Source organism: Callospermophilus lateralis, unplaced genomic scaffold, assembly GCF_048772815.1.
Source record: "Callospermophilus lateralis isolate mCalLat2 unplaced genomic scaffold, mCalLat2.hap1 Scaffold_112, whole genome shotgun sequence".
NCBI classification, from domain to species: Eukaryota; Metazoa; Chordata; class Mammalia; order Rodentia; family Sciuridae; genus Callospermophilus; species Callospermophilus lateralis.
The window spans coordinates 2,044,291-2,066,954 of NW_027511460.1; the positions used below are offsets into that span (position 1 = coordinate 2,044,291).

At 34.2% G+C, this 22,664-nt stretch overlaps 2 pseudogenes; both read right to left on the bottom strand.

Moving 5' to 3' along the window:
- Positions 1–935: 935 nt before the first annotated feature.
- On the bottom strand, positions 936–3,185 carry LOC143640074 (small ribosomal subunit protein uS5 pseudogene; annotated as a pseudogene).
- A 15,869-nt stretch (positions 3,186–19,054) lies between these two features.
- On the bottom strand, positions 19,055–19,879 carry LOC143640070 (WD repeat-containing protein 31 pseudogene; annotated as a pseudogene).
- Positions 19,880–22,664: the final 2,785 nt, after the last annotated feature.

The following is a 22,664-nucleotide window of genomic DNA, read 5'->3' on the forward strand; positions in this document are numbered from 1 at the left end:
TTCAAGCCAGCCTCAACAAAAGTGAAGTGCTAAGCAACTCAGTGAGACCTGTCTCTAAATTAAAAAAAAAAAAAAATACAAAATAGGGCTAGGGATTGGGTTCATTGGTCAAGTGCTCCTGAGTTCACTCCCTGGTACCCAGCCCCCCACCCACACACACACACAAATAGGACAAAGAAATAAAAAATTAAAGGCTCTTCTAATGATATAGTTTATTGTGGCTAACACTATTAAGAAATTAAATAAAACAAAAATGTGTCTTCTGGAGGACTTGATTGGTGAGAATGATGGAGGTACTTTCTATAGAATGGTGGGGTAGGATCCTTAGTATAATATGGTAACAAAGTTTCTATGTTTGAAAACTCCTGGCATCATGAACTTACCTCCTAGAAGATAAGATATTTGTAGAACAATTAGCCCGAGAGTTCTGGGCAAGTAAACGACTATAGGAAACCATTCCCATCTTCTGATTTTATTTTTCCCTATTTATTTACAATCATTTATGAGGCAAGAGTCAAGACTGGTTTGGGGAATACACAAAACTGTACCTCAAAAACCTGATATTAAAGTCAATGGCAAAAAAAACAATAATAAATTACAGACAGGATAGAATTGATGTGACTATCTTGTACCTGAAGGTTCAAACTTGCATGGAAATATGTAGCAGGATAAATTACTTAACTGCTAGCCTACAACAACACAAATTTTCTCAGTCAATTCAACAAATAAAGAATATATAATGTAAAACTCAGGTAAGTTTCTGTTGTTCCTTTTAAAATCTGTACTATGATCTTGTCTTAGCTTTATAGTTCTCCTCCCTTATCCATGAAGGTCATGCTCCAAGACCATCAATGAATGCAAAAACTGCAGATGGTCCTAAACATTATATAAGTTATTTTATTCTTATTTTTTTTTATAAACAGGTTACATTCACTTTATTTTTTCTCCAAAAACCTTATATTGTAGCCACAGCTGATGTAAGGGTCCTCCCATAGAGGGACTGTGATAGGAATTTTCACAAGATGGTCAGTGAATTCCTGATAGGGAGATTTGGTGAATACAGTATCTTTCCAGAGATCAGGAGTAGAAGTGAAGCAGTCATCAATACCAGCCATCAGCAACAATTTGTTGGGCATGGTGGCTGAGACAATCCCAGTTCCTCCTGGATGAGCAACACTAACACAGAATCACAACTGTCACTTTTCAAGGGACAGTGTCGGGCTTGCTAATCCTGTTCCCTCGGTAGCCTTTCTGTACAGGATCAATGGAGAGCTTGGCCAGGATGAGGGCCCCTTGGATAGCAATGGCTACCTCCTTGGAGTACTTAACTCTTAGGCCAACCAACCATTGTAACCCTGGATAGCTACAAATGCCTTCAACCTGGTCCACTGACCAGTAAGAGTCTGCTTCTATACAGACGTCATCTATAAAACCTCATCCTTGAGTCATGTTCCCAGGAAAAACTCAATCATATAAGATTCCTTGTTGTGCAAATATAAGAAGTAGATCTCCTCCAGGGACTTGATCTTCATATTCTTGACTAGGTAGCCCAGCTTGGTGACTGATTGACTTCTCATCTTTAGTATTGCCTCTATGAGCTCTACGGCCATGGCTCTGACCTCGACTATGTCTGCAACAGTGGCCTTAGAGATGGCTACTTAAGTTTCTGAGGAAGTCACCATGGCTACCCATTCCAGAGTCCCCAGGGCTTCCACACCCTTCCACTGCATCGGTGTTCCCTGCCATTCAGTGTTTTCCCAGAGAAGAAACTCTACACGTTAGGGTTTTCCTATATATGCATAATTTGATGTCTTTCCATCTCATCTGCGCACATAGCATGTGGTGGCAACTTTTGCAGTTGGAAATGTGACTGCATAAATAACGTGCCTTTCTTTTTCCATCTTAACTTTCATGGATAGACGATTAATTCTTACCATTAACCTTAGTAATCACAGCACATTATTTCACCACCTTTCATTTACTAAATTAAGAACTTTTCACTTAAAGGGAGCACTTTACAGTTTATTTTTGGCATGTCTAAATTTCCACATCACTACCCTTGGAGTTTGGGGCCATTCTTCAATAAAATAAGGATTGCTTGAACACAAACACAGCAATATCATGTAGATTGATCTGACAATTGAGGTGGATATTAAGTGTCTAGTAAATGGGTAGCATATATACAGTGTGGACCTATTAGACAATGGAAAGATTCAGTTCTCAATATGGTCAAAGCAGGTTGATTTCATCATACTGTTCATAACAGTATGGAGGTTGAAATTTATGAATTGTTTATTTTTAAAATTTTTCATTTAATGCTTTTATACTATGATTCTTTGTGGGTTTCTAAAATCAAGGAAAGTGAACTCATGGATAAGAGAAATACTGTATTTCTCTTTAGAGTTCTTCTCTCATCTTTATCCTGATTTGCTTGTTCATATAGTCAAACCTACATTTATTAAGTGCTGAAAATATATTTTCTGTGTTATAATATGAAATACTCTTTTTAAAAATCACCTTTATGAGATGCCCTTCTCAGATTTTTTGGTGTGGTCCAACTCAAGATTTCTCTTTTTAACTTTATTCTATACACAAATTCACATACCAAATAAATTACCAGTGGCTCTATATTTCATTCAGTTCAAGACTTCTGTATTCCATGGACCATCTCCTAATTAAAACAGTCACCCATGTACTTTTTTAAATTATTGCATAGTGCAGTTGTAAGTGATCTATAGCCAAAGTCATTACCACTTTAAAAAATATCAGTTATATATTACATTTGTGATCTACATCATGTAGATATATGAATAATATGAATTTCTTCCTTGATAACCTATTTAAGATATTAACTCAAAGTCAGCTTTTCCATTTTATAAACCATGACAAATTGCTCAGTGCTTAGGTGATCAATAGTTAATGTACAATTATTTATTAATTTGCTAATTGAAGGAGTAGATAACAATATCTTTCATTAAAACATATTTACTGTACAAATAATGAAGTTTGCCTTTTTTCATTCTGAAGTAAAGTGAAGGATTTTTCTTTTCAATCAAAAGATAAATATCAGGCAATTTAGTAGAGCTTATAAAATTATTCACTAATCAAATTATTAGTTACAGATTCTCATGGTGGATGCACTCATTTTACACGCATTTACAGAGTTCTTACCCTGTGTCAGACATTGAGCTGGCAGTATTATTAAAGCACTAAACAAGGCTGACAAGGCCCTGCCATGTTGAAGGCTGCATTATAGAGAGAGTGACAGATAATACAATAAACAAGTGACTCAATCATGTCTAATGGGAGTGGAAGTTTAGATTCAGCAACACATGCTGGACCTCAGGAGCCCTGCCAAGCCAAGGGCTGAAGCTGGATATCCCAGGTATGAAAAAGGACAAACACAGCTCGTAAGGCAGCAATACCAGGCATTAGCAGCAATGCCTGGGTTTTAACATGTATCAAAACTGTTAGGTTGGTGATGGCAACTTGGTGGTGACTTAGTGGCAACTTAAAACAAAACAGCCCACACCGAAAAAGAACGTCAATCAGATGCGGGCGGAAACGCCTGTCATTCAGCCAGATCTCCTGATTAACGCCTGTCAATCAACAAGACCCCCCTGGCCAATCCTGGAGTTCAGCCAACTCCCCTGACCAACTCCAAGGGGGCAAGAGACCCTAGAAACACCTTTTCCTGTCCCAAGCCCTTCCTTTCCTACTGTAAGCCCCATAAAAGTCCAGTCCGATCGAGCTTCCACGCGGTTTCTCCTCAGACCCTTCTCCTGTCCCCTCTGTGGGTCTGATCGAGTTCCCCTGGAGTGACATCTCAATAAAGCCTGTCCAGCGGTCCTTTTAAATCTGCCTCCTTTGGCCATTGCCTGCCCAGACTGATCTGACAAAAACCACACGGAGAACCTGTTAAAACCTAGCTGCTTGCCCCACATCCAGAGTTTTTGAATCACTGGGTCTTGAGAGATACTTAAGAATTCACACTTCTATAAATTCCCAGGTGGTGTATATGCTGCTGGTTTGGGGACCAGGCTTTGAGGATGATTTTAGAAAAGATCAAAATGTTAAGTTGAAATAAGCCACAAATAGAAAGAAAAATATTATATGACATCATTTATATGTGCAATAAAAAAATAAAATATAAACTGAGACAACAAAATAGTGTTGACCAGGGGTGAGGGAAGAGGGGAGAGAGGATAGGAGAGATGTGCCTGAGGATATAAAGTAGCATAATGTAGAATAAATGGATCTAGAGGGTAAGCCTATAGGTTATAAAATTCTATTATATGTAGAATTCAAGCTCAATTAACTTTTAGCTGTCCCTTACCATTTATTTATTTAGTTATTTGTTTGTTTGTTTGTTTGTTTGTTTATTTTGGAGGTGCTCGGGATTGAACTCAAGGGCATTCAACCACGAGTCACATCCCCAGCACTATTTTGTGTTTTATTTAGAGACAGGGTCTCACTGAGTGCTTAGTGCCTCACTTTTGCTGAGACTGGCTTTGAACTTGCTATCCTCCTGCCTTAGTCTCCCAAATTGCTGAAATTAGAGGAGTGTACCACCGAGTCTGGCTTCCTAATTATAAAAATAAAGGTAACTAGGTAAGATGATGTGTTTGTTAAATTGTTTTACTAAAGCAAGGTTTTCATGATCTATATTTGTCCCATAACTTCATGTTGCGTATCTTAAATATACAGAGTAAAATTTATTTTTTTAAAAAGGTATCAATGTGGCTAACATATGTAGAATAAATTTATTATCTGAAAAGAAAAGGAGTAATTGTATTTAAAAAATAAAATAAAACAAAACAACAACAACAACAAATTCAACTTTACATGAGTATCAGTCATGTACACTGACCAAAATAGAAAGTTTGAATTTATTCTAAGATCAATAAGAAGATACTGAAGGATTTTTAGTAGAGGAGTATTGTGATCTGATTTACATTTAAAGTATTACTCTAGTTGCTATTAATACAATGTACTCTGGTGGTAAAAGAGAGGATATAGAACAATTTGTATAATGTCACTGTAGTAGTCTGCATGAGAGAAAATGTTTTTTACAAGAAACATGTCAGACAAAATTGATTTGCTGAAAGAACAAGTGTGAGTATTTAGCAAAGGGAGAAATCAAGGATGACTTCAGATTTTGGATTGAGCACCTGAGTGCCTCTTTTAATAAGGGATGAATAATAACAGAGAAGATCAACTGAAGTTGTTCTTACATTGTGGATTTTGCTGTGCCTTGTCCCATGTTTTGAATAGAACTGATGTAGAGGTTGTAAAAAGGTCTGGGAAGATGATTGATATCTTTGACAGGAAGAACCTTAAGTCAGTGACATGGATAGAAGCCTGGTTTTATAGTGGTTAAGGAAAGGGATAAGAAAAGTAAGTAGTTGGAAATGACAGACAATTACAAGACTTTTCAGTAGGGAGGGCTGGTAACTAGAAGAGATTGTGAGTCCACTGTAAATTTTTACATTAAGAGTTATCATAATTAATTTCTGTATTTATGGGATGACTATCAGAGCAAGAAAAACTGGGATCTGGATAAAAGAGTGAATGAAATCTGTGTAAAATATTCTTTAGAAAGGAATTTAAGCAAAAGTAGAGAACTGACCTGTGATAGAATGAAGGTTATTATTTTCCTTGTAACTGAAAGTCAGGGAGACAATATGGTACAAGATGATGCAAGGTTTTCTGGGAAAACTGAAATAAAGTTTCTATTTCTTAAGAGAAATATAAGGCAAGGATATGAGATGAAAGGAGGCAAAAAGAAAGTTTTAAATCAACTTGAATATTAGGTGAAATTATTTTGTAATCTTAATAGGACTTCATGATATTGACCATTTGCCCAATTCATGTATGATATCATGCATTTATTTTGTTTAGTCAGTATTTAACTCACCCAAATATTCAAATATTGAGATGAATTCCTACAGAAAAAAATAATTGGTTTCAAAAGGCTAAGTGTTGCCAGGCGCAGTGGCACATGCCTATAATCCCAACGGCTCAGGAGACTGGGACAGAGGGATCTCCAGTTCAAAGACAGCCTCAGCAAAAGTGAGTCACTAAGCATCTCAGTGAGATCCTGTCTCTAAATAGAATACAAAATAGGGCTGGAGATGTGGTTCAGTGGTAGAGTGCTCCTGTTTTCAATCCCAGGTACCAAAAAAAAAAGGCTGTTTTGTTTATAGTCTAAGAGAAGAAATAAAGGAAAGGGAGTTGAAATGTATGGAAGGAAATCATATTAACATTGTACTACAAAATATAAGCTGACAAGGTGAGAAATGATGAAAAGAATAAATAATTAATAGTACAAGAAAGGCCAATGAATGAGGGGTCTGCAGGCAGTTGAATAATTGTTACAGTACAAAGTGTTTTTATCTGGAAAGAAATTCCTTTTACACAGATAAGCTGTTCAAAGACTATATTACTTTAAAACTAATTGTTCCCTTTCTAGAAGTTTTATTGAAATGATCCAACCTGAAATTCAAAGGTAGCACACAAACAATGATGAAAGCTGATGATTATGAGAGACAGATTAAGGAGAGAAGAAAAATAAAAAAATAGAGACAGACTTTTTGTATTCTAACACCATATTTTCATGTTTATTTTATCAATTCATATTCACTATATATTTACTATTGTACTCTAGATAGATCTTTTACCAGTTCCCGTGGTGTAGATAGGAATTAATTTCAGAATAATACTATAGATAAACATAGATCTATTATTTATCATTTACTGTGTTTAGAATGAGGCTGAAAAGGTAACTGTGCTCATTCCATCCATAGTGCAAGTTGTGATCTCAATGATCCTCCTTTCTTTTCTCTCTTAAATTCTAAGATGGTTGATTCTCTTGCATTTATTTAATATAGTTTCTGAAAAAGATTCAATACCAAAATTAAAAGGTTTGTGAGTAAACCGTTAAACATGTAATGCTAAGTGCCTTGAACCATTAAGAGTGATATTATATATTTGCAATTATTTACATAGAAATAGTGTTGTGATGTTTGAGAGAAAAAAACATATCAGGTCGCAAAAATAAGGTGGCAGATAATTTCAATTTTGCAATATTGAAGATATTACTGTGTATGAATATACATTTCATGTAGGGAATACTCTAGATGCACATACTTAAATTATGAATAGTAATTATCTTTAGGTAATGCAATGTTAATTTTATTATCATGTTTTTCTTCTGCATTTTATATTTTCTCCAGTGAATACATATTACTTAAATAATTCTGTGTTTGCTTTTAAAACAAGAAAAGAAAGCATTCTAGCATCAGCCTAGTTCTTTCCTTCACAAGATTCTGGCTGTTTTCCTCCCTTCACTTTGATCTCCATCTATTAAACTGGATGCTTCTTCCCAGTTATGGTAATCAACAGTTTTTCCAACACATGGAAAAATATGATTTAACATCATTAAGTAAATGTGAATATTTCTCTGTTAAGGAAAAAAAATTTCTCATGGGAAACACTGTTGTATATGAACACTTTCAATTCCATATTTCTTGTTTAGCTATCAAAATTGTCTTTAGTATGGCTTTTTTTTCTGAAACACAAGGGGATCCATAGGATCGAAAAGGAGAAATACTAAGGATTGAGATGAACCAAATTATGTTTTTTTAAAAAAGACATTATCACTAAGAAAAAATAATGAATTATACAAGATAAAAATAGATAAAATAGATCTATTTTATCATGATCACTCCTCAAAGAATAAACATCAGGCATTCTGGTAACCACTTCTATGACCATTTCTATATAAAAAAATATATTGTGCTCTGTATATTTCTTTTCCTTCATTTCACTGCATGTTTTCTGATTTTTTTCTCTGTTTTGATTATATCCTATTATCACTTCATTTTCTCAAGTAATTGACACCTTATATAGAATTATTTTATAAAGAATTATGATCTACCACAGAGCTACACCCTTAGTCCTTTTTCTGTCTTGAGAGGGTCTCACTAAATTACCGAGGTTGCCTTTGAGCTTGCAATCCTCCTGCCTCAGCCTCCTGAGTAACTAGGATAATAGGTATGTGGCACCTAGCCCAGTACCCTCTCCTGTATCTTCATTCTTTTATTGGTACTTCATGGTCACAAGGGAAGGCCATATGCTGTGGGTTGTGGAAGGATCCTAAAGGGAAGACTGGGGGTTGTCTATGCTGGGGCCCTAGGATTTCAATGGTCTTCAGTTCAGCCAGGATTCGGCTGCCTGCCTGCTTAATTAAAAAGCAAGTGATTATTTTTTTAAAAACATCATTTGCTTATTTCCTATGAAGATGAGCAGCAGAATCTGTCCAGTTGAGATCCAGACGGGTGCCCTGGTTGGTCTGCAGGTAACACTCCCACCCATAAATGACTGATATGCTTTGGACTTTATGATCTGCATTCAAAATATTCAAATAAAACGGCAAAAGTGGGGAAGATGCCCTAAGATGGCTAAGAGTGTAGCTCTGTGGTAGAATACCTTTGGGATCAATCCCAGTACTGCAAAACAACACGGAGAGACAGGGCTGCCAGTGAAGATCCTATGGTATATTTGATAAATCGAATGATTGTTTCCTCTTAGAGATGGTGGGTGATAAAAGATGATCTAGAACTGGCCATGGTGGCACATACCTATAATCCCAGAGACTCAGGAGGCTAAAGCATGAAGATCACAAGTTCCAAGCTGACTTGGACAACTTAGATCCTGTCTCCAGAAAAAAAAAAAGGACTGGAGATGTAGCTCAGTGGTAAACCCAGCTCCTTGGGTTCTTTCCCTAGTAGCCCCCACACAAAACCATCTGGGAAAAGGCTGAAATGAGCATGTCAATCCTTGACAAGTTTCTAGGAATATGCGTATGTCTGTGAAACAGTTGTAAGAATGCATCTATTACTCTGGGGAAATAAAAGAATTATGATCATCCTCTATCCTCTTATTTCATATCAAAGTAACCTTACGTGATTGGCTTTATACATACAATTTCAATATAAACTATTTCAATGTCCACTTTTGGGCATGGACTCTCCTATCTTGGCTCACAAGGTAAACCAAAACGATCTGATTTTCAAAAGTCATATAACCAGTATTTGTGGCAATATTTTTAGGTAAAAATTACACCTACTGAAAAATCAATATTTTTGAAAATGTTTTTTATTTTTAGTTATACATTATTGTGGAGTATAATTTGACTTATTTATATAAACATGGAGTACATCTAACTAGGATCTGGTCTTGTGGTTTTACATAATGTAGAAATCAGTGTGGTATTTTCATTTACGTACATAGAAAAGTTATGTCAGAATCATCCCACTGTCTTTTCTATTCCTACCCCATACCTTTCCTTCATTTCCCCTTGTCTAATCTACTGAACTTCTATTCTTTCCCTCTCTCCCTTGTTGTGCATTAGCATCCACATATCAGAAAGAACGTTCAACCTTTGGATTTTTTGGAGATTGGCTTATTTCACTTGGCATGATATTCTTCAGGTCCATCCAATTTCCAACAAAAGTCAAAAAGTCATTCTTTTTTATAGCTGATTAATATTCATTTGTGTATATATACACATTTTCTTTACCCATTCATCTGTTGAGGAAGATCTAGGTTGGTTCCATAGCTTAGCTATTGTGAATTGAACTGCTATAAACATTGATGTGGCTGCATTACTGTAGTATACTGTTTTTAAGTCCTGTGTATATACCAAGGAATCAGATAACTGGGTCAAATGTTGTTTCTTTTCCAAGTTTTCTGAGGAATCTCCATACTGCTATCCAGAGTGGTTGCCTAATTTGTAATTCTGTCAGCAATATATGAAAGTACTCTTTTCCCATATCCTCGCCAACATTTATTGTCAATTGTATTGTGGCCATTCTGATTGGAGTGAGATGAAATATCAGTGTAGTTTTTATTTGCATTTCTCTAATTGGTAGAGATGTTGAACATTTTTTCATATATTTGTTGACAATTCTTATTATTTTTCTTTTAAGTGTCTGTTCACTGTTCAATTTCTTTGCCCATTTATTGATATTTATTTTTTGGCACTAATTTTTTTGAGTTGTTTTATATCCTTGAGATTAATGCTCTACCTGAGGTGCTGGTGGCAAAGGATTTCTTCCATTCTGTAAGTACTCTCTTTGAGCTCTTGATTGTTTCATTTGCATTAAAGAAGCCTTTTAGTTTGATACCATCACATTTATTCATTCTGAATATCAATATATTTTAAAAATCAGTAGAACTCTTTTTCAAGCAAATTCACTAGGAATTGGAATTTTATATAAAGAACCATTTTATTCACCAAACTTCATTTTACAAGTTCATATGTATTATATATTCAGTATTTCATCATAAGATTGACCTGTGAAAATAAATTTGATTTAAATATTATCTGTGTCTATTTATCCTTTTATTACCTATAAATTAGGTAATGAGCTTATTATTATAGTCTCATGAGCTTATTATTATAGTAATCCACAAAGTGTTCTTTTACCTAGGATAAAATTATAATTTTAAGGCAAAAATAAATAAATAAACAAAACAGACAAACAAACACACATAACACACAGTATCACAAACCAATCAATAAAAACAAAAGTGAATGGACTGGTGTTCCTGAATGTTTCAAAAGTCAATATACTATACGTTGTATTATTTTTTTTGAGTAATTTTTAGTGAGAAATGTAAGCTTTAATGTTTACCATGAGATTATGATGGGGTTTTACATTGTGTATCCCAAAATTAACAAATAAGCCAATATACCTCATTGATCTACCAGTGATTGCTCTTTCCTTATCAAATTCTCACTATTTGTCAAATATTTATTCATTCTAATTATTTGAGCATTAAGTTTGGCCTACCTTCTGCCCTCACACTTGTGTGCTCAAAAAAAAGGCCAGAAAACTCTTCATGTAAAATCTGAATAGCACATATTTCAGGTTTTGCACACCGTATGGTCCTTTCACTAACTGTTCAACTCTGTTCTTATAGTGCAACAATGGTTGTAGAAAATTTGTAAGCAAGTGGAATAAGTGTCATTTAAGCTTTTATTGATTTGAGTAGGAAGAAAAGTTTATTTGGGGCTAATGCTTTCAGATGTCTCACTTCTTAGATGGCCAATTCCATAGCTCTGGGCCAAGGTGAGGCAGGACATTATGGCAAAATGGTATGCCAGAGGAAAGCAGCTCAGAACATGACAAAAGGAATCAGAAAGGTGGCGTGGGGGAGAGAGAGAGAGAGAACCCCGTGTTTCTTTGTCTTAACAAAAAGACCTGAGAAGAACAACGTAGAGAAGGGAACGTTAATTTGGGGCTCAAGGTTTCATAGGTCTCAGCCCATAGATGACTGACTCCATTGCTCTGGGCCTGAGGTAAGGCAAAACATCATGGTGGAAGGGTGTGGCAGAGGAAATTAGCCTAGGACATGACACCAGGAAGGAGAGAATGAGAGAGAGAGAGAGAGAGAGAGAGAGAGAGCGAGAGAGAGAGAGAGAGAGAGAGAGAGAGAGAGAGAACGCACAAGCACCAGCACTTTATTTAAATATACTTACAAAAGCAGATGATGAATCTAGTTACAGACCAACATAGTAAAGAATCTTTTTTTTTCCTCTTCTAAATACAGTTGAATACCATATAAATCATTTAACCCATAATGGCTAATAAACCTTAAAAGCTGGAAAGAACAAGGATTGGCTAAGAAAATTAACCCTTAAGGAATAATAAGCAGTTTTGTTCCTTCAGTTTTCTTTTTATGCCCCAAATATCCTGAACTGCTCACTGGAGTGTGTTCTATAATCTGGAACCAACATTAGGAACAAAAAAGTAAATAAACAAATAAATGGATAGATAGAACAAACAAGAAAGGCCTACTCTCTTTACTTAAAGGATTGGGAATGTAAAAAAACACCACCTAATTCACACACAAAAAAAAGATATTGGTTTATTGGTTCACTTTCAGAGCAGCTTTAATGATATGTATGATATATATATATATATATATATCATACTATCTAGAAAAATTGCTAAGAAAACATAAATCAATATACCAAAGTTATTATAATTGAATCAAATGAAGTTCTAAAGAAAATCAAGTAACCAACAGGAATTGAAGGCATAAAAATCTGAATGTTTTTAAAATTTTTTATGCATGTGACGGTGGAATGCATTACAACTCATATTACACATATAGGACACAATTTTCATATCTCTGGTTCTATACAAAGTATAGCCACATCAATTTGTATCTCCATGAATGTACTTTGGATAATGATGTCCATCACATCCCACCATCATTTCTAACCCCCTGCCACCTCCCTTCTCCTCCTACCCCTCTGCCTTATTCAGAGTTCCTCTATTCCTCCCATGTTCCCCCCCTCTACCCCACTATGAATCAGCCTCTAAAAATTGAAGTATTATGTTTTGGATATGTAGTGGCACCCCAAATCTCATGTATGAGACAATGCAAGAATGTTAAGAGGTGAAATGATTAGATTATGAGTTGTGTAGACAGATCAACAGATTAATCCACTTGAATTGATGAACTCATTGGTAACTATGGGCACATAGAGTGTAGCAGGAGGAAGTAGATCAGTGGGGGTGTGTTTGGGGTTTACATTTCCTTGCTACCTCCTTTCAGGTTATCATGACCTAAGCTGCCTTCCTCTGCCATGTTTTTCTGCCTTGATGTTCAGCTTCACATTGAGTTTCAAACTATGGAGTTAACCAACAATAGATTGAACTTTGAAAACCATGAGCCAAAACCAATTTTTTTCTAACTTGCTCTTGCCAGATGTGGTGGTCCCAGTAATGCAAAGCTAACTAAAACACAAAGGAAGCTGAAGAAACAGAAAAAAAATAATGATAGCATTGAAGAGGAAAGTCATCAGATATCAGTATTTACTTTAAAAGTGAATGGTCTAAAGGTACCACACAAAAAATAGAGATTTTTCTGGTTAGATTCAAAGAAAAAAAAATAACTCTTGACAATAAGCTGTCTACAAGAAAATCGTGTCAAATTTATTAACATCGATAGATTAAAACTAAATAGGTGCCAAAAATATTTATCATGCCAAAACATTTATAAAAATGATAGTAACTCTATTATTAAAAATGAAAATGGACTTCAATGCACAGATAATTGCTACAACAGTCATACTAACAGTCAATATATCAAGAAGGTATAGCAATCCTAAATAGTGGGTGCTAAACAAAAGAACTTTAAGCATCTTAAATAAAAACTATCATAAATGAAAAGGTAAATATACCAGTCTATGCTCACTTGGGTACTTCTGTACCCAACTCTCAAAAATTAATAAAACTACTAGACAGAAACTCAGTTAGGGGATACTCAACAACACCTTCAACTAACCAGATTGATTTGACATTTATAAAATCTACACTCAAGAACAACTGAATACACATTCTTTTCAAGTGCCTGTGAAACATTCACTAAGAGAGATAATATCCTGCATCAGAAAATAAATGGTAAAATTAAATAATTAAAGTCATACAGAGACCGAATATGTTTCCTGATTATAATGGATTAAACTACAAATCAATAATAGAAAGCCATTAGGCAAATTTCCAAACGCTTGAAAATGAAGCAACATATTTCCAAAGAATCCAAGGGTCAAAAAGAAAATGTCAAAGAACATTTAAAAATATTTAGAACAAAATGAAATGAAAACTCATTCAATATCTATGGAATGAAGCTGAAACAGTAAGAAAACTCATAAAAACAAAAAACAAAAAAATAAGTTATCACTATAAGATATCATGAAGTTTACAACTTTTACAAGAATGAAAAGAAATTACCCCAAAGAATGTGCACTTAGAGATTCAACAAAATAGAAGAAGCAGATCAATTTCTTGAGTGCAACAAGCTACCAAAACTAAGATCAAATGAAATATATAAACAATATAAACAGAATGGCATGTAACCATTTAAGAAATGTAATTTGTATTTTAAAAGCTACTGAGAAGAGAAAAGTCGAAGACCATATGGTTTCACTGTGGATTTTACTGAACACTGTAAAATAATTAACACCAATTTTATACAAGATTATCCAGACATGAGAGGAAAGAATACATTTCAACTCATGATATCAGTGTAATCCCAATACCAAAATAGACTGACAGCTTTACAAAAGAAAACTAAAGACCAATATATCTAGTAAACTTGATGAAAGAATCTTAAAATATTAATTTACTAATATATAAATGTAATAATATATTATGACAAAATTTATTCCTGGAATGTAGTATATAAATATCAGTTGATGTAATCTACCATCATCAGGCTAAAGACATATAACCGTGCTAATTGATTCAGAAAAATCTCTGGAAATGCAATATCCATTCAAGATAAAGATTCTTACTATGCTGGAAATAGAGAGGGACATCATCAGGTTGAAATCGAAGATTTACTAAAAAGATAAAATGTGCAGCTATGATCATACATGATGAAAGACTGAAAGTTTGTCCTCTGAAAACTAGAAGGAGGATATGCTGCTAAAAGAAAAGTTGGAAAGTTGTGTAATGCCCACTGACTGGAAGACTCAAAATAGTAAGAGAATATGTTCTCCTATTTCTATCAAAATCTTAGCATGAGCTTTTGAATGCATATACAAGGTTATTTTAAGACTTATAGGAAAAGGAAAAGGTCTTAAAATAATCAAAGCAGTTTTAAAAAATAATAAACTGGGATTAGTCACTCTTCTGAATGTTTAAGGATACTATATATATGCTGTATACAGGATAGTGTGGTACTAACAGAGACCACACTATCACATTAATGGAAAAAAGTAACAAGCCCAGAAATAACCACAATGAATATGCCCATAATTTTTGCCAAAGGAACAAAAGCATTTCAATTGAAGAATACCAGCTTTTTCAAAACCTGAATATTCTAGGCAAAATGTGCCATTGGTCATCACAGAGGAGTAATTGGACACTCATACCCTTCAAAAGATAAACCTCAACAAAAAGCTTCACATCTTATACAGAAAGCAATTCAAAATGAATTACTTAAATTTGAATATAAATTTATACTGTCTAAGGAAAAGATGAGAAAATATTTTCTACCTAGGGCTGTGCATTGTGTTCTTAGACTGGACATAACTTGTAACACAAAAGAGAAAAATAATTTGTTACCTGGACTTAATAAAAATTGAAAAGTAAACTGTTAAGAAGATTACAAATAAGAAACTGGAAGAAAACATATTAGTAAATTTTGTGTGTCTGACAGAGACTTTACATCTGGAGTAAATGCAGAATACTTAAGACTCAACAGTTAGAAATGTGCAACGGAAATGTAAAGACATTTCACTGAAGGATATAAAGATATCAACTAAGCAGACAGAAATATATAAAATCACTAGTCACTAAGAAAATGTAAATGAAAATCATAATGGGACATTACTAAAATCATAATGATCTATTACTACACACATATAAGACTGAATAAAATGAAACATAGTTACAATGCCAAATGCTGGTGAGGATGCTGAGAAAGTCAGTCACCTATACATATATTGACACATATATTGCTGGTGAGAACATAAAATGATATAACTGCCCCCCAAAAGAATTTGGTAGTTTATTTAAAAAGTATATGTATAACTACTTTATAAGACAGTATTTGCATTCTTGGGCATTTATCTCAGGGAAATGGGAATGAATGACCACACAAAATCTATACTTGATTGTTTATAGCAGTCTTATTTTCTCACAAATCCATTTCAATATGCATCTTGATATGTAAGTCTATGACTAATTATAAAAAACAAGGGGAAATATTTCTTTTGCAGTTTGATGATAGATATGACAAGTATCAGGGTAAGTCACTAAACTCTCAGAGATAATAAGTTGAACAATGGAGACTAGGATAAATTTCTGTGCTCATTCTATTATATCCTATGCTCTTCATTGAGTGAACTATAACGTAAGTAATAAGAGAAATAGCACCACATTATATCTACTTCTTTCAAGATTCAAACTAACTAGTGATTATATTGTAAAATTTTGAAATTTTTTCTAGTTCAAAAGCCTTATTTGTTTTCTGTAATATGGATACAAAAGATTGAATCACCATATAATATTAAAATGTTAAATAAAATATAACAACTCAATTGCTATAAGGTTAGAGAAAGGATAACAGCATAATCAAAACCAGCATACTTAAAAATCATGCCAAATCATCATTCAAGTGACCTCAACTTAGCCCATCTAATGATTCTCTGACTTGACTCATATATAATTTCCCAGTGATGGTGACGAGTGTCTTGTATTTATGTAACTTTCTTTCAGAGGAGGTCAGAACTCTTTAGACTCAATTAAGTCACTCATGAGAACACATATTTACATATGCTCTAATATAGCAGGTGGCTTATCTAAAATAATATCAATTACTACAGCCCTTACTCTTCTACCAGCTCTGACACATCTGGTAGACAAGCTGTGATTCACAGGTATAGATATGGTGTTCTTATTATGTCACTGTTTCTTTTTGTAATTTGGGCAAAACTACTTTTGGAGAGGAAAGCATGAGTCTCACAAAATTGAATGAATTGTGACAGTTTGCAAAAAATTTTTTATCAAAGTTGTAGTTATTAAAGTTTACAGGTCACCTATTCTTGAGCCCAGGAAACTTTGTAATTAACTAATAGAAAAGCCAATAAAAAAGCTTAGATTTCCCATTCCCTTCAAGAATCATAAAACCACAGTACATTCTGATACACATGCAGTGTTTCAAAAGGATATTTTTTAACAATATACTGTGGTTACACAGTATACTATGAGCTCCTAGGAGAAACTGTGGTAAAATTTTGATAGCAACATATTATTAATGTGATTATTATACTTATTCCTTAAGTAGAAGATTGAATAAAACACATCTGATGGAAAATTTACCACTCTAGCAATTTTACTGGAACACTGAGGTCCCTTTACAAAGGACCTTAAAAATGGAACTTATAAAAAGATGAGTTCAAGGAAATGTCATTCCTTCAAAATACATTTCCTTAAGTTGCCATTCTGTAAGTAAATTAGTTTTACTCACTTGCTCTTTCTCCTTCCATTACATCAAGTACTGTAAACCTGTATGCTAATGATCACCAGTTATATAAATTATAAAATAACGAACCATTATGTGACAAACAAATAGCAGTGATGGTAGCTGGTGACTAATGTCAGCGATTATATTCTATTTGCTGTTCCCAAAGTGTGACCTCCTAAGAGGACTTTTGGAAATAAGTTATCATTTGGGAGGTTAATCACATGCTAAAAGCAATCCTTGGGAGAAAACATGATTTGGGTGCTACAACTCCTTATATTGCAAAAAGTCTTGGAAGTATTATAAATTCAACTCAAAATTACACAAGGCTATGAATTACATTATCATTAGATCTACTGAATTCTAAGAGCTGATCCATTTTCAAAGTGGCAGAGGCAACAATTCTTGCATTTTCAAAATATTTTCTTGTCTGTCAATTTGCCATTAATGGTTAATTCTTAGCTTCGGTAATTTAGCCAAGAAACATAGCTTCATTTTCCTGACTATGCCTTCACAGACTTCCTTGACAATGAGCACTTAGTCCCTCTCATACGCACCATATAATTTGTGCTATCACAAAGAAGTACTACATTCAGCAAATTATAGTAAGTTGAGCAAAAACCACATTTATTGTCTCTAATATCAGTAAATTTTATTATGTTTTGAAGTAGAAAAAGATGCAGATGATCCAAGACAAAAGAGAGAAAAATTTAAACATTTTAAAAGGCTGAGTGCAGGGATATATGATGAACAAATGAGGTGCTGGTGACTTAAAAATCACAGGCATGCATTTCTGTTCAGCTTTCAGGTCAAGATTAGGGGCTATACCTCTATAGAGATTTCTAATATTTGATAACATTTATTATGATTTTTTTGGGGAGAAAGGTGGTGTTGATCCTTGAATTAATATATTGGGTCCACTTCTTGCTTACTGATAACAATTTAAGTCCAAAATCTGGGTTACCCTCAAAAATTTATCAAAGCAAATATCTATGTTTAAGGCGTGGAAAATAAAACATTAAAGTTTTTCTCTTTAATATTTCAGATTTAAGTTGAGGAAATAAAATTAAGGAAGTCAAAGTAATAATCATTTCTTTTTTGTATATGTACATACATGTATATGAAATTTTATTAATGTAAACTAAATACAAATATTCAAATTGTAAATGAATGTTTTTTTCAGCCTTAATCTGTGAACCTCTCCATTTTCTTACCCAGGAAAAAATACGATAACTCTTATAATCTGGGCAATATCCTCATTCTGGTCAGCCACTTGAAGCCATCAGAGTGGCTGTTTTTATGCCACCTCATCAGCACTGTTCTAGGAAGGAACGTACACAGGCTGGGATTTACTACCTCCCCTCTACTGCTCTGGGTAGATTTCAAGGATTTTGCTTTCTTGCTATAGCTTTGATTCTTTGCATTGCTGAGGAACAGTGCCCAGAGCTTAATCGATGGTATATGATCCATTTTCTCTATGGAGCCAAGCTGTTCTTTCCCATCTTGATTATATTTGAGGCAACCAAAGCAGACTCTGACCTGCTACTTTTTTTTTCTCCTTTCCTTCCTCTTTCTTTTCTTTTTCTTTTTCTTTTCTTTTCTATTTTTTTTTTTTGAGAGTCATGGAAAAGATTAGTTGGATGGAATCAAGCTCTCTGCTTCTTCTTTCACAGACACAGGCCCATCATTCCTACACCTCCAGATCATCATTTTGAGTAAAATATCTTCTTTTTTGAAGAGTAGGTCCAAAAACTCACTAAAACTTTGCATTTGGATTTAACTTAATTACAAACTTTATGTTTAGTCCATGTTTCTAAAATATATAACTGATTCTGAACCACTGAACTTAAATTGATATCAAACACTGACATACCTTCTAAGTAAATGTAAGTAAAGAACACCAGCCTAATTTTCATCCCCTTAAACCAATATAACATAAAAAAAACACAAAATCACAGAAAGAAGCAGTCATAGTTTAATATTGTCCAGTGCATATCTCTCAGCTTCAGAATGCTTCTTCTTCCTTTATTTCCAGCCCTTGGCTGTAATCCACTCTGAGAAAGTCAATTCCTCTGTTTAATCTTGCACATAATAAGACAGGATCACCAACAGCCAGGGGAGTCAAGGATCCAGATCCATCTACAGACAAGGTGAAAAGGCAAGCTCTCCTGGTTCCAATATTCACCTTAGAGTCATGCAATGAGACGTTAATCTCAGGCACTAAGGCCAATGCTCTTAGAAGAAAGACACAGGATGCAACTGTCTGGAGAGTTGCTTATACTCACATATTATACTCTTTGCCTTACGTCCCACAGTGTGGCTTCATAGCCTTCACCTCCAAAGCCATTGCTGCAGGAGATATACATGTGTCCATCCATTTGACTTCACAGTGATTGTGAATGTGCTTTTTTTGTGGGAAACCTGTGAGCCACCCACAACCCCTAACCTTTCCATAGTCAGATGGTTTATTTTCAGAGGATGGGAATGTATGTAAGGACCCAGCCAGCACAGGTTAGTGACAGGTTCCTGGAAGCAGATGTTTTTTTCCATACACCGTCCATTTTCCATATCCCACAGGAGCAAGGTGGTATCCCAAGAGCCAGTGCAAAGCTTTGACATGTCTGGGTTTATAGGAAACCCAGCAACCAAAATTGTAAGGTGGGATAGCTGCTGCCTTGCCTGTGAGGAACCATTTAAGTCCTACAACAGGACCATCTTGAGAGGCACTGAAGAACTGATGTGATTGGGAAATACAGGATACCTTGGTGATTTCACATTCATGTCCTTTGAACCTTTTTACCACTTTTCCAGTTTTTCAATTAAAGGCCATGACTATCTGTTTTTATAAGTTCTGGGTTTGAGTTTGCTCTGCATTTTCCCCCTTCATGGCACAAAACCTACAGGAAGCCTAAGGAGGAGGAGTTTATTTCAGGTGGCATCTGAGCAGCAGCATTCCTGGTAATTGATGGAAGTTGTGTTCCCCCCTAAACACCAAAAGGATCTTCTTGGTTAGTTTATAGATGTAATTATTTATAATATTTATCCTTTGGAAAATAATTCAGGCAGCCACTTCCTAATCTCCATGGGCTTGTGGGGCTGGCACTAAGGGCCTTAGGAATGCAGAGCTACAGAACATCCACATCCTCCACTGTCTCCCATGCCTCCTCCCCTAGCCAGCGGTAAGTTGTTTTTTTTTTTTTTTTTTCTAATGGGAAAAAATATTATTATCTTATTTATCTTATGGTAAAGAAATATTCAAAACAAAATTAGAATCCCAGTCCCCTTAAATTTTCATATCCCAATTTACCAGGGGAATCAGGCATTGAAGTAATATGTCACTATGTCATAAGATAATTTACATGGCTCAGAAAGTCAATCAATAGGAAGATGCAGTACAAGTCTTTTTCTTTTTTATGAATCAGAAATCCAAATTTAACTGAATCATTGGATTACTATCTAGTAATCTAAGGATTAAATTCCACCTTAAGATGATGGAATGAAGGAAGAGTGCAGACTTAAGAAGCATATCTAAACATTCAATTTGTCTTTATTTTCTGTAAAGCAAATCTAGCAGAAGAGCTAATGGACTTAGAAGTCACTTTTTCATTTCCAGTCCAGGCTGGCTTCTCAAAGTTCTCAGCTCACTTGATAATTGTCTTCTTGAAAGCTGTTTTAAATAGAGGTAAGTCAAGAATTAAAAGAGTATGTCTCATATTGCAGAGAAGATCTGTTTTTAAGCTGAGACTTCCTGGATCAATTTAATCTTGATATTTTTATTTTGTTTTTAGGAAACATGTATAAAAAGTCCATTATCTCTTTAGCTAGGTTATATAAAAAACCTGTGCTGGGCCTTGATCTTGGAATTTCTTCCATCAGTGAGGTTACACTGTAATGAGTGAAAGTGAAGAAGAGATCAACACACAGTCTGGCAGGTACTGTAATAAAAGCAGTACAGATCTAGAGGATTGTGGGTGGACAAATATGGTAACATCTAAGCTCCAACCCTAGAGATGAATAGAAAACATGACAGTGATTTTAGCTCTTTTGTTAGAAGACTGATAATGTGAAATTAGCAACTAGGAACATGGAAAATTCCTAACTAAACAAATTCTTAATAGAAAAGGCACAGAGAAGTGGGTGAGCTAGGAAGGTAAGGAGAGATTTGATCATTGCAGATCTTGTAACCTCTGGTACAAAGTTGAGACATTTTTCTAAAACTTTGTAGATCTACTAAGGTTTTTGTTTTGAATGACAGATAAAATTTTACATATTTACCATATTCACATATGTTTAAAAGTATATATATATAGTGGAATAATTAAATTTAGTTAATTAACATATGCATTACCTCAGTATCGTTTTTTGTGGTAAGAGAGTTTATGTTCACTTTGTAAGCAATTTTCAAGCTACGAATATTATTAATACCATTAAAGTTCTTTAGGCAGTGGAGTAACCTGATGATATTTGTTGTTTTTGAAAGATAATTCCTTATGCTGTGGAAAAATTAATTGGATGAGAGAAAAACCAAAGCATTTGCATATTGGTAATTGCAGTATTTTAGGAGAGAGATAAATGATGATAGTCTGAGGAAAAAGACAATGAAGGATAGGAAAAATGAATGGATTTGAATCCTATTATGCAGGTAGACTTGGAATGAGCCTGTGATGGATTGGATGCAGAGTATGAAGGTGAGAGAAAATTCAAGAGTGATGCTCAGATTTCTGGTCTCAGAAACATTATTAATATAAAATGGCCACTGTTAGTTAACCATGGTAACTATAAACACATTTTGAAGATATAATAAATCTACTGAATATTAAAATTTCATAATAGATTCAGAATGTTCTTTAACAGTATCCACATTTTAAAAATAGACATCTTTATTTAATACTTCATACAAATTTGTAATCTCTCTCACACACAAACATACACACACACACACACACACACACACACACACACTCACACACAAATTTCCAGTAGGACAACAGGGTATTACCCTCTCAAGTGCTTTAAAACCAAACCACAAAAAGATTACTTTTCACTCCATTTTTATAGTCAACTAAATTTTCCAGAGGAAATAAAACTCTCCTGGCAAATGTAGTCAGATTTTCTGTGTATTTTAATTTCACAATTGGACTATTTTTGTTTTTGAAGATTTTTCCAAGAATAAAAAAAATAGGAGATTTATTCTTAAGAATAAATTCAATACCAATAATCTTTCTTTGTTTTAATATGACATCTTATACTATATCATATAGCAAATATAAGAGTAGGGTTATATAATAACTATGTCCCCCTTATATTATAAGCTCCCAGTAAGTCAAAGCTTCTCATTTACCTTTGCATTTCTAGTATTAAACAAGGTTCTGGTAAAAAAAATAAGTGTTCAACATATAAGTATTGAAATAAACCTAATTATATAAAAAATGGTATTTTAAGCCACATTATATTATTAATTATAAAAGATCCATATTTTACGTAACAATTCAAAATAACACAGGAAAAGTTTTCAAATTCTAGTAAGAAATTTGTAGATAAAATCTTAATAGAATTTTTGAATAGCAACAAAACTTTGTAGTCCTCTAGACCCCAGATGTCTTTATTCAAAACTC